The sequence below is a fragment of the Oncorhynchus mykiss genome, chromosome 15 (assembly GCF_057628025.1).
Source record: "Oncorhynchus mykiss isolate SJ-2025 chromosome 15, ASM5762802v1, whole genome shotgun sequence".
NCBI lineage: Eukaryota > Metazoa > Chordata > Actinopteri > Salmoniformes > Salmonidae > Oncorhynchus > Oncorhynchus mykiss.
Window position 1 is genome coordinate 28729027 of NC_143036.1, and position 16547 is coordinate 28745573.

Genomic DNA, 16547 nt, shown 5'->3' on the forward strand with positions numbered 1-16547 from the left:
CAAGTTTCCACTAAATTCTCCAATTTAGTATTTTGTTTCTTCTCAGCTGCATCTGATTCAGTAACAACTGTCACAAGGTTGTCTTGGACAGATGCGCTGGGTGTCCGAGATGGACAAAAGGGGGTCAAAATCAAAAGTAACAGTCAATATCTGGTGTGGTCACCAGCTGCATTAAGTACTGCAGAGCATCTCCTCTTCATGAACTGCATCAGATTTGCCAGTTCTTGCTGTGAGATGTCACCCCACTCTTCCACCAAGGCACCTGCAAGTTCCTGGACATTTCTGGGGGGAATGGCCCTAGCCCTCACCTCCGATCCAACAGGTCCCAGACGTGCTCAATGGGACTGAGATCCGGGCTCTTGGCTGGTCAAGACAAAACACTGACAGGAAATCACACACAGAACGAGCAGTACTGCTGGTGGCATTGTCATGCTGGAGGGTCATGTCAGGATGAGCCTGCAGGAATGGTACCACATGAGAGAGGAGGATGTCTTCTCTGTAACACACAGCGTTGAGATTGCCTGAAATGACAACAAGCTCAGTCCAATGATGCTGTGACACACAGCCACAGACCGTGACGCACACTCCACCTCCAAATCGATCCCGCTCCAGAGTATAGGCCTCGGTGAAATGCTCATTCCTTCCAAGATAAACGCAAATCCGACCATCACCCCTGGTGAGACAAAACCGTGACTAGTCAGTGAAGAGCACTTTTTGCCAGTCCTGTCTGGTCCAGCGACGATGGGTTTGCGCCCATAGACGAATGTTGTTGCCGGTGATGTCTGGTGAGGACCTGCCTTACAACAGGCCTACAAGCCCTCAGTCCAGCCTCTGTCAGCCTGTTGCGGACAGTCTGAGCACTGATGGAGGGATTGTGCGGTCCTGGTGTAACTCGGGTGGTTGTTGTTGCCATCCTGTACCTGTCCGGCAGGTGTGATGTTCGGATGTACTGATTCGGTGCAAGTGTTGTTACACATGATCTGCCACTGCGAGGACGATCAGCTGTCCGTCCTGTCTCCCTGTAGCGCTGTCTTAGACGTCTCACAGTACAGACATTCCAATTTATTGCCATGGCCACATCTGCAGTCCTCATGCCTCCTTGCAGCATGCCTAAGGCACATTCACGCAGATGAGCAGGGACCCTGGGCATCTTTCTTTTGGTGTTTTTTGAGAGTCAGTAGAAAGGCCTATTTGGTGTCTTAAGTTTTCATAACTGTGACCTTAATTGCCTATCGTCTGTAAGCTGGTAGTGTCTTAACGACCGCTCCACAGGTGCATTTTGGCACGAATGTATTTATTTTTAAATTTATTTTACCTTTATTCAACTAGGCAAGTCAGTTAAGAACAAATTCTTATTTTCAATGACGGCCTAGGAACAGTGGGTTAACTGCCTGTTCAGGGGCAGAATCCCGCCGAAGATGGTGCCTCTTCCTGTTCGGGCGGCGCTCGGAGGTTGTCGTCGCCGGCCTACTAGCTGCCACCGATCCCCTTTTCTGTTTCATTTAGTTTTGTCTGATTAGTTGCACCTGTTTCTTGTTTAGGTTTTGGTTGTGGGTTATTTAAACCCGGTAGGCCCGCCAGCTTTTGTGTTGGCTTGTTTTTTGGTATTTGATGTGTGTGATTTCTGTGGAAGTATGTTGTTCTCGAACCGTTTCGTCCTGTTGTTTTGGACTGGGTCTTATTGCGCCCGTGTGTGTGGTGTTGACCGACACTGTTGTTTTGGGAATAAACATTCCACATATACACTACCCTGCCCTCTGCGCCTGACTCCACCCACTACTTCTAGAATTACATGACCCATGTTCATGAATTGTTTATGGTTAATTGAACAAGCATGGGAAGCAGTGTTTAAACCCTTTACAATGAATATCAATGAAGTTATTTGGATTTTTATACTAATTATCTTTGAAAGACAGGGTCCTGAAAAAGGGACATTTCTTTTTTTGCTGAGTTTAGTATACCACAGAGTACATGTAATATCCGTGCAATGTAATTACTTGGTGTTACACAGGATTTAACTAGTTCAAATGAAGTGTATCTTGAGGGGTACATACTTGTAATTAATGTGTACCTACATAATGCGTTATATAGTTACCTATGAGCAATTACCATATACATTGCATTCAGAAAGTATTCAGAGCCCTTGTTACATTACAGGCTTATTCTAAAATGTATAAAATCATTTTCCCCCTCATCAATCTACACACAATACCCCATCATGACAAAGTAAAAACTGGTTTTTAGAAACGTATGCAAATGTCTAAAAAAAATGAAATATCACATTTACACAAATATTCAGACCCTTTACTCAGTACTTTGTTGAAGCACATTTGGCAGCGATTACAGCCTTGAGTCTTCTTGGGTATGACGCTACAAGCTTGAAACACCTGTATTTGGAGAGTTTCTCCCATTCTCCTCTGCAAATTCTCTCAAGATCTGTCAGGTTGGATGGGGAGCGTCGTTTAAAAGCTATTTTTAGGTCTCTTCAAAGATGCTTGTTCTTGTTGATGTCCGGGCTTTGGCTGGGCCACTCAAGTAGATTCAGAGACTTCTCCTGAAGCCATTACTGCATTGTCTTGGCTGTGTGCTTAGGGTCATTGTCCTGTTGGAAGGTGAACCTTCACCCAGTCTGAGGTCTTGAGTGCTCTGGAGCAGGTTTTCATCAAGAATCTCTCTGTACTTTGCTCCGTTCATCTTTCCCTCGATCCTGACTTGTCTCCCAGTCCCTGCCGCTGAAAAACATCCCCACAGCATGATACTGCCACCACCATGCTTCACCGTAGGGATGGTGCCAGTTTTCTCAAGACATGACGCTTGGCATTCAGGCCAAAGAGTTAAATATTGGTTTCATCGGACCAGAGAATCTTGTTTCTCGTGGTCTGAGAGACCTTTAGGTGCCTTTTGGCAAACTCCAAGCGGGCTGTCATGTGCTTTTTACTGAGGAGTGTCTTCCGTCTGGCCGCTGCAGCGATGGCTGTCCTTCTAGAAGGTTTTCCCATCTCCACAGAGGAACTCTAGAGCTCTGTCAAAGTGACCATAGGGTTCTTGGTCAACTCCCTGACCAAGACCCTTCTCCCCTGGTTGCTCAGAACCCCCTCTGGTGGTTCCAGACTTCTTCCGTTTAAGAATGATGGAGGCCACTGTTTTCTTGGGGACGTTCAATGTTGCAGAAATTGTTTTGGTACCCTTCCCCAGATCTGTGCCTCGACACAATCCTGTCTCGGAGCTCTACGCACAATTATTTCGACCTCATGGCTTGGTTTTTGCTCTGACATGCACAGTCAACTGTAGGACCTTATGTAGGCAATTGTGTGCCTTTCCAAATCATGTCAAATCCATAGAATTTACCACAGGTGGACTACAATCAAGTTGTAGAAACATCTCAAGGATGACTAATGGAAACAGAATGCACCTGAGCTCAATTTCGAGTCTCATAGCAAAGGGTCTGAAACTTATGTTCAGTAAGATATTTATTTTTTTGATTTTTAATAAATGGACAAAAACATGAAAACCTGTTTTCAGCTTTTTCATTGTGGGGTGTTGTGTGTTGATTGAGGAGGGGGAAAAACAATTTAATCCATTTTAGAATAAGACTGTAACGTAACAAAATGTGCAAAAAGTCAAGAGGTCTGAATATTTTCTGAATGCGCTGTACTTACTCCTCATTACCAAGTGAAAATACATTCCAAAAAGGATGAGCTTCCAATTTAGTAAACTTTATGTCAAAATACTTTACATTTATTACAAAATAATAAGGATTTTTATTGTTGAATTAATAATTTGATTAAATAGATTAAACAAAGATATAGGGCTAATCAAAAACACAAAATAACTATTTTAGTGGTGACTCAAATCTGCAGCCTATCGTATAGTGTGCAGAATAGCTCGCTAGCAAATTCAGAGAAAAGTGTATTGTCTTTTTCTCCCCCTTTAAAACATTACAAGTAACGATGGAAATCGACAAAGTCTCTGTCTTCATCTGTTTCTATTTTGTAAGCATTTTCCCATCCTGAAGTCTGAGACCTTGTGGGACCTTGTGTCTCATGTAATACCCTTGGATATGGACAAAGAGCATCTACAGTTGAAGTCGGAAGTTTACATACACTTTAGTCAACTACATTTGATCTCAGTTTTTCACAATTCCTGACATTTAATCCTAGTAAAAAGTCCCTATCTTAGATCAGTTAGGATCACCACTTTATTGTAAGAATGTGAAATGTCAGAATAAAAAACTAGTTTTAATGACTCCAACCTAAGTCCACTCAGCAAGGAAGAAGCCACTGCTACAAAACCACCATAAAAAAGCCAAACTACGGTTTGCAACTGGACATGGGGACCAATATCATACTTTTTGGATAAATGTCCTCTGGTCTGATGAAACAAAAATAGAACTGTTTGGCCATAATGACCATTGTTATGTTTGGAGGAAAAAGGGGGAGGCTTGCAAGTCGAAGAACACCATCCCGAACATGATGCACGGGGGTTGCAGCATCATGTTGTGGGGGAGCTTTGCTGCAGGAGGGACTGGTGCACTTCACAAAATAGCTGGCATCATGAGGACGGAAAATGATGTGGATATATTGAAGCAACATCTCAAGACATCAGTCAGGAAGTTAAAGCTTGGTCGCAAATGGGTCTTTCAAATGGAGAATGACCCCAAGCATATTTCCAAAGTTGTGGCAAAATGGCTTATGGACAACAAAGTCAAGGTATTGGAGTGGCCATTACAAAGCCAAAGTTAAACAATTTAAAGGCAATGCTACCAAATACTAATTGAGTGAATGTAAACTTCTGACCCACTGGGAATGTGATGAAAGAAATAAAAGCTGAAATAATAATTCTCTCTACTATTATTCTGACATTTCACATTCTTAAAATAAAGTGGTGATCCTAACTGACCCAAGGCTGGGAATTTTTACTCTGATTAAATGTCAGGAATTGTGAAAAACTGAGTTTCAATGTATTTGGTTAAGGTGTATGTAAACTTCCGACTTCAACTGCATATACCAAAAGATAGTTTTGGGTTGTAGTTTTCCTTTAATTCTATTATTACAATGAGTTGATAATGTGATATAATATTAAATGACCCTTCCTCCACATTGAAATAATTGTATACCTGCTGATGCTCGCTCTTCTGTGTAGTGTCTGGATGCAATAATAATATGAACATACTGAACAAAAATAGAAACGCAACATGCAGCAATTTCAACGATTTTACTGAGTTATGATTTCATATCAGGAAATCAGTCAATTGAAATACATTCTTTAGACCCTAATCTATAGATTTCACAAGATTGGGCAGGGATGCAGCCATGGGTGGGCCAGGCAATCAGATTTTATCCCACAAAAGGGCTTTATTACAGACAGCAGTACTCTTAGTTTCATCAGCTGTCCGGGTGGCTGGTCTCAGAAAATCCTGCAGGTGTGGAGGTCCTGGGCTGGCGTGGTTACACGTGGTCTGCAGTTGTGAGGTCGGTTGGATGTACTGCCAAATTCTCTAAAACGACATTGGAGGAAACTTATGATAGAGAAATTAACATTAAATTCTCTGGCAACAGCTCTGGTGGACATTCCTGCAATCAGCATGCCAATTGCACGCTCCCTCAAAACTTGAGACAACTGTGGCATTGTGTGGTGTGACAAAACTGCACATTTTAGAGTGGCTTTTTATTGTCCTCAGCACAAGGTGCGCCTGTTTAAAGATCATGCTGTTGAGTCAGCTGCTTGATATGTCACACCTGTCATGGGGATGGATTATGTTGGCAAATGATAAATGCTAAAATGGATGGAAACAAATTTGTGCCCAAAATGTGGGATAGAAATATTTGGGAGAAATATTTACTTAATAAACTAAAGTAAAACGATATAATTAAATAAAAAGTTACAATAACGAGGCTATATACAGGGGTTATCGGTACCGAGCCAATGTGCGGGGGTATAGGTTAGTCGAGGTAGCTTGTACACGTAGGTAGGGGTAAAGTGTGTGTGTGGGTGGGGGTGGTGTACCTTCTGTAGCGCCTTATGGTCAGATGCCGAGCAGTGCCATACCAGGCGGTGATACAACCATGCTCTCGATGGTACAGCTGTATAACTTTTTGAGGATCTGGGGACCCATGCATCCTGAGGGGGAAAAGGTGTTGTCGTGCCCTCTTCACAACTGTCTTGGTGTGTTTGGACCATGATAGTTTGTTGGTGTAGACACCAAAGAACTTGAAACTCTCGACCTGCTCCACTACAGCCCCATCGATGTTAATGGGGTCCTGCTCGGCCCGCCTATTCCTGTAGTCCACGATCAGTTCCTTTGTCTTGCTCACATTGAGGGACAGGTTGTTGCCAGGTCTCTGACTGCCAGGTCTCTGACCTCCTCCCTATAGGCTGTCTCGTCGCTGTCGGTGATCAGGCCTACCACTGTTTTGTTGTCAGCAAACTTAATGATGGTGTTGGAGTTGTGTTTGGCTATGCAGTCGTAGGTGAACAGGGAGTACAGGAGGAGACTCAGCACGCACCCTTGATGGGCCCCAGTGTTGAGGATCAGCCTGGCAAACGTGTTGTTGTCTACCCTTACCACCTGGGGGCGGCCCGTCAGGAAGTCCAGGATCCAGTTGCAGAGGGATATGTTTAGTACCAGGGTCCTTAGCTTGTTTATGAGCTTTGTGGGCAGTATGGTGTTGAATGCTGAGCTGTAGTCAATGAAGAGCATTCTCACATAGGTGTTATTTTTGTCCAGGTGGAAAAGGGCAATGTGTAGTCAAATCAAATTGTATTTGTCATATACACATGGTTATCAGATGTTAATGCGAGTGTAGTGAAATGCTTGTGCTTCTAGTTCCGACCATGCAGTAATATCTAACAAGTAATCTAACAATTTCACAACAACTACCTTATGCACACAAGTGTAACACAATGAATAAGAATATGTACATAACAGTATATGGATGAGCGATGGCCGAACGGCAAAGGCGAGATGCAGTCAATGGTATAGTGTACAGTATATACGTATGAGATTAGTAATGTAGGGCATGTAAACATTATATAAAGTGTCATTGTTTAAAGTGGCTAGTGATACATTTATTACATCCAATTTTTATTATTAAAGTGGCTAGAGATGAGTCAGTATGTTGGCAGCAGCCACTCAATGTTAGTGATGGCTGTTTAACAGTCTGATGGCCTTGAGATAGAAGCTGTTTTTAAGTCTCTCGGTCCCCGCTTTGATGCACCTGTGCTGACTTCGCCTTCTGGATCATAGCAGGGTGAACAGGCAGTGGCTCGGGTGGTTGTTGTCCTTGATGATCTTTAGTGCGATAGGGATTGCGTCATCTGTAGATCTGTTGGGGCGGTGTGCGATTTGGAGTGGGTCTAGGGTTTCTGGGATGATGGTGTTGATGTGAGCCATGACCAGCCTTTCAAAGCACTTCATGGCTACCAACGTGAGTGCTACGGGGCGTTAATCATTTAGGCAGGTTACCTTCGCTTTCTTGGACACAGGGACTATGGTGGTCTGCTTGAAACATGTAGGCATTACAGACTCGGGAAGGAAGAGGTTGAAACTGCCATTGAAGACCCTTGCCAGTTGGTCCGCACATGCTTTGAGTACACGTCCTAGTAATTTCAACTCATGAAACATGTGACCTATAGCAACAATCACAAACAGAAGGGAGGATGTGCTAAGGATTCCTCTCAGAATCATACCTCCATATTGTAATTTAATTTGAGCTGGTGCTAGAGAATGTTTCGGGAACAGACAGGTTCCCGAAACAGAAAAAACAGAGGTTTCTCTGTTCCAGAGCGTCTTGCTCTCTCGGCCTCTCACTGTTACAAAGAGGCCATCAGATTGCTTATTGTTATTCGTCAGGATGAAGGAATATTCAGATGTAATCCCTCTGACGGGGGTGTGAGGGAGATGAAAACAGGGTGGAGAAATGGGGGGTCATTGGCCGGGTCAAAGAGAACAGGAATCTGCAGGAAATAAAACACTGTGTTACATAAGCCGGGGGAATAAGAGGATTTAAGGCAACCCCTTTGACACTATAATTTGTAGGCTACAGAGGTTATTTTGTCCCAAGCTGATCTAAGAATATTAGTGCTGTGTCTGAATCAGGTATGATGATTTTTCACAAACACAACCTCAGGTAACACAACCTGAGGCTTCCCTTGACTGCGGGACGTTCAGAGCAATTATTTTCATGTTTGTCTACATGTCCTCTGACATGGTATATTTGTTCTGCCAAAGATGTGTTGTTATTGCTAAGATGTAGGGATTTGTAGTGGTTGTGTTTGAGTGTGTGTGTGTGTGTGTGTGTGTGTGTGTGTGTATGTGTATGGTGTGGTGTGTTTCAAGTTTTATTATTCGTATTTATGGGATATGCGTGGTATACACCGTTCAACAGAAGTCTTACTTTCAGATTCCTTCTCGACTAGGCTACAACAATAGGAAATGAGAAAAGATAAGAATACGAAAATAAAGTAAATGGCTCAGTAGAATAGAATAAACATTTGAACCTAAGCATAATACAGGGAGGCACAATTTATAGTCAAATATTTAACTGTGGATTGGGGAGGGGGGATAGGGGGGCAGTGTGTGTGTGTGTGTGTGTGTGTGTGTGTTCTCCACATAATGCATTTACTATATACACTGGAAGTAATTAGTTCAGCTTAACATCCCCTGAGTAAGTGCATCATATTTCCCCATCATAACAATAACTATGAGAGGCACTGAGGTGAGATTATTCCTGAGATATTCTCAGCCATATTAGATTTAGAGGCATAAACACCATTAAAAGCACCAGTGTGTGAGCTATGTGTGAAGGCTTGGGCAGACTTCTATACTCCAAAGTAATTTAGAGTCAATACGATGGAGTCCACTGAGATCAGCACAGCTCTGACTGGAAATGAGCCAACCGATCGCTCCTGACAACTCTTTACACAACTTACCTTCTCTGACAGAAAGTTTAGGAAGACTTTTTGTGCAGTTAAAGGGATAGTCCAGAATTTTGACAATGAAACCTTTTATCTACTTCCCAGGGGTCAGATGAACTCATGAATGAAATGTATATGCCTCTGCATCCAGTATGAAGGAAGTTAGAGGTCGTTTTTTACAAGCCAATGCTAACCAGTGTTAGCACAATGACTGGAACTCTACAGAAAAAGCTAGCATGCTTTCAGTCATTGCACTAATGCTAGTGAGCAATTGCGATAACACTAGTTGGGAACTTCCTTCAAACTGCACATAGAGACATAAAAATGGTATCCATGAGTTCATCTGACTCTGAGGAAGTAGATCAAAATCCACAAATATCCCTTTAAGCTTGTTTTCTCTCCAGGGGAAGACGATACCTGCTCTCTCTGACGTGTACGCGGTCCTCTACTTTCCTGACTCAAGAACACACAACACTATTGGCAGCTGCCATAACACCAAGTTGTGAGGAAAGGTACGTTTTCAAGGCTGCTGTTGTACCCAGAACTCTCTGGTTGCCTTCGTCATCTTAGGCCCGAGGCTGCACCTCTGCTTGGGCCTCCGTGTCCTTTTTTCTCCCACCATGTTCTGGTGACAGGTTTGCAGTGTTATCCTTGTTGTTTCCACTGTTGTCTTCGTTCTTTCTGAGTCAAAGATCCGGTTTTGTTGCCATTCTCGAATGCTAAGATCTATATAACATTAAACAAGCGCTTTAGTATGGCTTTTAGGGCCGTCTGGAAATAAATGAAAACGAATTGATTGGAGGGTCGGGAAAACCCAGCTTTTGAGCAGTCCGCCATAAATGGAAGCCCTATCTCTGGTCTTTACTTTCCATTCTGAATGGCATTCGAACTTAACAGCGGCAGCATCCTGACATGCAGTTGAAACACAAAGAGCATGCATAGGTACCATGCAGACCAGGATTTATAGGATGAGTACAGTAACCACAGCAAAAACAGACAAAAAGGATTCTGGTAATAAATACAAAAACAGATGCTCTCTGCATCCCAATGGCACTCTATTAGTGGTGGAAAAAGTACCCAATTGTCCTACTTGAGTAAAAGTATAGATACCCTAATAGAAAGTTATTCAAGTAAAAGTAAAAGTCGCCCACTAAAATACTACTTGAGTAAAAGTAAAAAATTATCAGTATCAGAAGTAAATGTAATTGCTAAAAATATACTTAAAAGTATCAAAGGTAAAAGTACAAATCATTTCAAATCCCTTATATTAATGTTACGGTGAGTGAATGAGGACCCAAAAGCGAACTAACTTAAACAGAGCTTCTTTAATAACCAAACTGTGGTAGGCTCAGATAGACCGGCAGATTCCGACAGGACAGGACAAGGTTACAGCAAACATGACGATAGTCTGGCTCAGGCATGAAACACAACAAACAAGAATCCGACAAGGACAGGAACAAAAACAGAGAGAGATATAGGGGACTAATCAGAGGGAAAAGGGGAACAGGTGGGAGAAGGGGTGACGAGGTAGTCAAGAGGAGACAAGGAACAGCTGGGGGAAAGCGGGGGAGAAAAGGTAACCTAATACGACCAGCAGAGGGAGACAGGGTGAAAGGAAAGGACAGAAAGACACAACATGACAATACATGACAGTACCCCCCCACTCACCGAGCGCCTCCTGGCGCACTCGAGGAGGAAACCTGGCGGCAACGGAGGAAATCCTCGATCAGCGCACGGTCCAGCACGTCCCGAGAGGGACCGTACCCCTCCCAATCAACGAGGTACTGGTGACCACGGCCCCGAGGACGCATGTCCAAAATCCTGCGGACCCTGTAGATGGGTGCGCCCTCGACAAGGATGGGGGGGGGGGGGAAGACGAGCGGGGGCGCGAAGAACGGGCTTAATACAGGAGACATGGAAGACCGGGTGGACGCGACGAAGGTATCGCGGAAGAAGAAGTCGAACTGCGACAGGATTAATGACCCGAGAAATACGGAACGGACCAATGAACCGCGGGGTCAACTTGCGAGAAGCCGTCTTAAGGGGAAGGTTCTGAGTGGAGAGCCAAACTCTCTGACCGCGACAATATCTAGGACTCTTAGTTCTACGCTTATTAGCAGCCCTCACAGTCTGCGTCCTATAACGGCAAAGTGCAGACCTGACCCTCTTCCAGGTGCGCTCGCAACGTTGGACAAAAGCCTGAGCGGAGGGGACGCTGGACTCGGCGAACTGAGATGAGAACAGCGGAGGCTGGTACCCGAGGCTACTCTGAAAAGGAGATAGCCCGGTCGCAGACGAAGGAAGCGCGTTGTGGGCGTATTCTGCCCAGGGGAGCTGTTCTGACCAAGACGCAGGGTTGCGAAAAGAAAGACTGCGTAAGATGCGACCAATAGTCTGATTGGCCCGTTCTGCTTGACCGTTAGACTGGGGGTGAAAGCCGGAAGAGAGACTGACGGAAGCCCCAATCAAACGGCAAAACTCCCTCCAAAATTGAGACGTGAATTGCGGACCTCTGTCCGAAACGACGTCTGACGGAAGGCCATGAATTCTGAAAACATTCTCGATGATGATTTGTGCCGTCTCTTTAGCAGAAGGAAGCTTAGCAAGGGGAATGAAATGAGCCGCCTTAGAGAACCTATCGACAACCGTAAGAATAACAGTCTTCCCCGCTGACGAAGGCAGTCCGGTGACAAAATCTAAGGCGATGTGAGACCACGGTCGAGAGGGAATGGGAAGCGGCCTGAGACGGCCGGCAGGAGGGGAGTTACCGGACTTAGTCTGCGCGCAGACCGAACAAGCAGCCACGAAACGACGCGTGTCATGCTCCCGGGTGGGCCACCAAAAACGCTGGCGAATGGAAGCAAGCGTACCCCGAACGCCAGGGTGGCCGGCTAACTTGGCAGAGTGAGCCCACTGAAGAACGGCCAGACGAGTAGGAACGGGAACGAAAAGAAGGTTCCTAGGACAAGCGCGCGGCGACGGAGTGTGAGTGAGCGCTTGCTTTACCTGCCTCTCAATTCCCCAGACAGTCAACCCGACAACACGCCCCTCAGGGAGAATCCCCTCGGGGTCAGTGGAGGCTACTGAAGAACTGAAGAGACGAGATAAAGCATCAGGCTTGGTGTTCTTAGAGCCCGGACGATAAGAAATCACGAACTCGAAACGAGCGAAAAACAGCGCCCAACGCGCCTGACGCGCATTAAGTCGTTTGGCAGAACGGATGTACTCAAGGTTCCTATGGTCAGTCCAAACGACAAAAGGAACGGTCGCCCCCTCCAACCACTGTCGCCATTCGCCTAGGGCTAACCGGATGGCGAGCAGTTCGCGGTTTCCCACATCATAGTTGCGTTCCGACGGCGACAGGCGATGAGAAAAATACGCGCATGGGTGGACCTTGTCGTCAGAGAGGGAGCGCTGAGAAAGAATGGCTCCCACGCCCACCTCTGACGCGTCAACCTCGACAACGAACTGTCTAGAGACGTCAGGTGTAACAAGGATAGGAGCGGATGTAAAACGATTCTTGAGGAGATCAAAAGCTCCCTGGGCGGAAACGGACCACTTAAAGCACGTCTTGACAGAAGTAAGGGCTGTGAGAGGAGCTGCCACCTGACCGAAATTACGGATGAAACGACGATAGAAGTTCGCGAAGCCGAGAAAGCGCTGCAGCTCGACGCGTGACTTAGGGGCGGGCCAATCAATGACAGCTTGGACCTTAGCGGGATCCATCTTAATGCCTTCAGCGGAAATAACAGAACCGAGAAATGTGACGGAGGAGGCATGAAAAGTGCACTTCTCAGCCTTCACAAAAAGACAATTCTCTAAAAGGCGCTGGAGGACACGTCGAACGTGCTGAAGATGAATCTGGAGTGACGGTGAAAAAATCAGGATATCGTCAAGGTAAACGAAAACAAAGATGTTCAGCATGTCTCTCAGGACATCATTGACTAATGCCTGAAAGACAGCTGGAGCGTTAGTGAGGCCGAAAGGAAGAACCCGGTATTCAAAGTGCCCTAACGGAGTGTTAAACGCCGTCTTCCACTCGTCCCCCTCCCTGATGCGCACGAGATGGTAAGCGTTACGAAGGTCCAACTTAGTGAAAAACCTGGCTCCCTGCAGGATCTCGAAGGCTGAAGACATAAGAGGAAGCGGATAACGATTCTTAACTGTTATGTCATTCAGCCCTCGATAATCTATGCAGGGGCGCAGAGACCCGTCCTTCTTCTTGACAAAAAAAAACCCCGCTCCGGCGGGAGAGGAGGAGGGGACTATGGTACCGGCGTCAAGAGCTACAGACAAATAATCCTCGAGAGCCTTACGTTCGGGAGCCGACAGAGAGTATAGTCTACCCCGGGGGGGAGTGGTTCCCGGAAGGAGATCAATACTACAATCATACGACCGGTGTGGAGGAAGAGAGGTGGCCCTGGACCGACTGAACACCGTGCGCAGATCGTGATATTCCTCCGGCACCCCTGTCAAATCACCAGGCTCCTCCTGTGAAGAAGAGACAGAGGAAACAGGAGGGATAACAGACATTAAACATTTCACATGACAAGAGACGTTCCAGGAGAGGATAGAATTACTAGACCAATTAATGGAAGGATTATGACAAACTAGCCAGGGATGGCCCAAAACAACAGGTGTAAAAGGTGAACGAAAAATCAAAAAAGAAATGGTTTCGCTATGATTACCAGAAACAGTGAGGGTTAAAGGTAGCGTCTCACGCTGAATCCTGGGGAGAGGACTACCATCCAGGGCGAACAAGGCCGTGGACTCCCTTAACTGTCTGAGAGGAATGTCATGTTCCCGAGCCCAGGTCTCGTCCATAAAACAGCCCTCCGCCCCAGAGTCTATTAAGGCACTGCAGGAAGCTGACGAACCGGTCCAGCGTAGATGGACCGACAAGGTAGTGCAGGATCTTGAAGGAGAGACAGGAGTAGTAGCGCTCACCAGTAGCCCTCCGCTTACTGATGAGCTCTGGCTTTTACTGGACATGAAGTGACAAAATGACCAGCAGAACCGCAATAGAGACAGAGGCGGTTGGTGATTCTCCGTTCCCTCTCCTTAGTCGAGATGCGGATACCTCCCAGCTGCATAGGCTCAGCTCCCGAGCCGGCAGAGGAAGATGGTAGTGATGCGGAGAGGGGGGCAACGGAGAACGCGAGCTCCTTTCCACGAGCTCGGTGACGAAGATCAACCCGTCGCTCAATGCGAATAGCGAGTTCAATCAGGGAATCCACGCTGGAAGGGACCTCCCGGGAGAGAATCTCATCCTTTACCTCTGCGCGGAGACCCTCCAGAAAACGAGCGAGCAAAGCCGGCTCGTTCCAGCCACTGGAGGCAGCAAGAGTGCGAAACTCAATAGAGTAGTCTGTTATGGATCGATTACCTTGACATAGGGAAGACAGGGCCCTGGAAGCCTCCTCCCCAAAAACAGATCGATCAAAAACCCGTATCATCTCCTCCTTAAAGTCCTGATACTGGTTAGTACACTCAGCCCTTGCCTCCCAGATTGCCGTGCCCCACTCACGAGCCCGTCCAATAAGGAGAGATATGACGTAGGCGACACGAGCAGTGCTCCTGGAGTAAGTGTTGGGCTGGAGAGAAAACACAATATCACACTGGGTGAGGAACGAGCGGCATTCAGTGGGCTCCCCAGAGTAACACGGCGGGTTATTGATTCTGGGCTCCGGAGATTCGAAAGCCCTGGAAGTGGCCGGTGGATCGAGGCGGAGATGGTGAACCTGTTCTGTGAGGTTGGAGACTTGGGTGGCCAGGGTCTCAACGGCATGTCGAGCAGCAGACAATTCCTGCTCGTGTCTGCCTAGCATCGCTCCCTGGATCTCGACGGCTGAGTGGAGAGGATCCGAAGTCGCTGGGTCCATTCTTGGTCGGATTCTTCTGTTACGGTGAGTGAATGAGGACCCAAAAGCGAACTAACTTAAACAGAGCTTCTTTAATAACCAAACTGTGGTAGGCTCAGATAGACCGGCAGATTCCGACAGGACAGGACAAGGTTACAGCAAACATGACGATAGTCTGGCTCAGGCATGAAACACAACAAACAAGAATCCGACAAGGACAGGAACAAAAACAGAGAGAGATATAGGGGACTAATCAGAGGGAAAAGGGGAACAGGTGGGAGAAGGGGTGACGAGGTAGTCAAGAGGAGACAAGGAACAGCTGGGGGAAAGCGGGGGAGAAAAGGTAACCTAATACGACCAGCAGAGGGAGACAGGGTGAAAGGAAAGGACAGAAAGACACAACATGACAATACATGACAATTAAGCAAAGCAGGCTGAACCATTTAACTTGTTTTAAAAATGTATGGATAGCCCAGGGCACACTCCAAGACCCAGACATCATTTACAAAGAAGTGTGTTTAGTGAGTCCTCCAGATCAGAGGCAGAAGGATGACCATGTGTTCTCTTGATAAGTGCGTGAATTGGACCATTTCCTGTCCTGCAAAGCATTCAAAATGTACTGTAACGAGTACTTTTGGGGGTCAGGTAAAATATATGGAATAAAAAGTACATTATTTTCTTTAACAATGTAGTGAAGTAAAAGTAGTCAATATTATAAATAGTAAAGATCAACCAAAAAAATACTCAAGTAGTATTTTAAAGTATATATTAAGTACTTTACACCACTGCACTCTATTGCCTACATAGTGCTCTAGCCAAAAGTAATACTTTATTTCAGGAATAGGTTGCCATTTGGGAGGCAGTCACTGTTCTGGGCACGTGTCCGCGAAGTGTCTCAGAGTAGGAGTGTTGATCTAGGATCCGTTTTGTCTTTTAGTAATAATGAATAATGAATAAGATTGTATGGATAGATCCTAGACTCCCCGACTGAGATGCTTTGTGGATACAGGCCCCGTTCTTTATCATCGGACTCCAGCTAAGCAGAGTTTATTTCCAGATTGGGCTAATTGATGTGACATTTTGTGTGCTTGTGTGTGAGTTTAGTAATGGCCTCTTTTATTAAGGAATTAGTTGCTTTTCATCTGGCTTGCCTAATGTCCTGCTTTGATGTAGGCCTATAGGCGTTATTAAAAGTAGTGAACAGATTTTTTTTTTTGAAGGTGTCATTTGTAGTGATGCACCGATATGACATTTTTGGAAGATACTGATATCCGATATTTTCCTTGTCAAAAAACCCAATGCCGATAACCGATATTTAAAACTTTAGCGACCTTTTCAGCATTCTACTACATTTAAATATTTACAAACACACACGTGGACGCAGTGGCCTAAGGCACTGCAACTCAGGGCAAGAGGCGTCACTACAGTCCCTGGTTCGAATCCAGGCTGTATCACATCCGGCCGTGATTGGGAGTCCCATAGGGCGGCGCACAATTGGCCCAGCGTCGTCCGCTTTTGGCCGGGGTAGGCTGTCATTGTAAATAAGAATTTGTTCTGACTAGTTAAAGGAAGTAAGTTCTTTCAGGACAACCTTGTACGTGGCTTGATTCATGTGTCCTTCACAAAGACAAATCTGCCCGATTCCAGCTTTGCCAAAGCACACCCAGATCTCCACCAAGCACTCCACCAAATTTCCCAGTGGGTGCGAGACACTGTGGCTTGTAGGCCTCTCCAGGTCTCGCACCCACTGGGAAATTTGGTGGAGGATCA